General features: G+C 37.4%; 1 non-coding gene across 1 annotated transcript; it reads left to right on the top strand.

Annotated features, from left to right (window-relative positions):
* The first annotated feature begins 253 nt into the window (after positions 1–253).
* LOC111814589 lies at positions 254–363 on the top strand. Its single transcript, XR_002819540.1, has one exon. It is a non-coding gene; the product is annotated as a U6 spliceosomal RNA (small nuclear RNA).
* Positions 364–1,483: the final 1,120 nt, after the last annotated feature.

The following is a 1,483-nucleotide window of genomic DNA, read 5'->3' as shown; positions in this document are numbered from 1 at the left end:
GCGGGGTAGGGGAGGTGCTGTGGAGTGGTGGGGGGCATCCCAAGGGGTTGGAAGAGGGTCTCACCCACTTTGCGCCTTGCCTGGACCAGTAGTAGGTACTGGTCCTTGCCTTGATCTCAGGGTATCAAGAAACTCTCCCACACACTCACCGGACCTGGGCTAGGACTCTGATAGCATATTTCTTGAAAATTATGATTTTTTTGTGAATGGATTGTCTGGAAGTAGAATTTTAACTTACATTAACATTTAGCACATAGTCCCCACTTCGGCAACATATATACTAAAATTGGAATGTTACAAAGGAGATTAGCATGGCTCCTGCACAAGGATGACAGGCAAATTTGAGAAGCATTCTATATTTTTACATATGCAGAGTGTTCTTTCCATCCACAGCTGAATGCACAATTTTTTGAGCTGCACATGTGTCATTTTTTAAATAGACTACATAGTAGTTCATAGGTCATACTTAAGTATGACAAATTATCCCATGCATATTATCTGACAATAGTGCAATGAAAATGGAAATAAAATACAAAAGAAATCAGAGAAAAAACCTAAATACATGGAAATTAAACAACACTGTACTCAGCAATCAATGGGTCACAGATGAAATTAAAAAACTTAACAACATCTACAATTCAATGAAAATTCAAGCACAACTTATTGTAATTTATGGGATACGATGAAAGCAGTTCTCAGAGGGAAATTCATAGCTGTGAACTGACATATTAGAAAAATAGAATGGGAACAAATAAACACCCTAATGCTACACCACCAGCATCTAGAATGGGAAGAGAAAACCAAACCCAGAGCCAAAATGTAGCATAGCAGAATACAAAGTCACTACCCAAAAGTCAATAGCATTCTTCTACACAGAAAACAAACACACTGATAGGGAATTAAGGAAACAATACCTTTTACAATAGCACCACAGAAAATGAAATATCTTAGAATTCATTTAAGAAAAGAAGTCAAAGATCTTTTTAGGGAAAATTACAGTTCTCTGAAAGAAGAGATAGTAGAGGATTTCAGAAATTGGAAAGATTTTCCCTGCTCCTGGGTAGGAAGAACCAACATCATGAAGATGGCGATACTCCCAAAATTGTTGTACAAATTTAATGCAATCCCTATTAAACTACCACCAACATACATCCCAGACATAGAGATATTGTTGGTAAAATTTATTTGGAACCAGAAAAGACCTAGAACAGAAAAGGCAATCCTACCCAACAAAGACAAGGCAGGAAGTATTAAATTTCCTGACTTGAAATTATACTACAAAGGTGCTGTGATAAAATCAGCATGGTATTGGGAATGAAATATACCTGAGGATCAATGGAATAGATTAGAAGATGCAGAAACATCTATGAACACACTCAGCCACCTGATCTTAGGTGAAGGGGCCAAACATGCTTACTGGAAGAAAGACAGCATCTTTAACAAATGGTGCTTGTAAAACTTGCTCTCTACATGCTGAAAACTA

Source organism: Octodon degus, unplaced genomic scaffold, assembly GCF_000260255.1.
Source record: "Octodon degus isolate 3935 unplaced genomic scaffold, OctDeg1.0 scaffold00370, whole genome shotgun sequence".
Taxonomy (NCBI): Eukaryota; Metazoa; Chordata; class Mammalia; order Rodentia; family Octodontidae; genus Octodon; species Octodon degus.
Note: the sequence above shows the minus strand (reverse complement) of the source record. Positions and strands in the feature narration are given on the sequence as shown.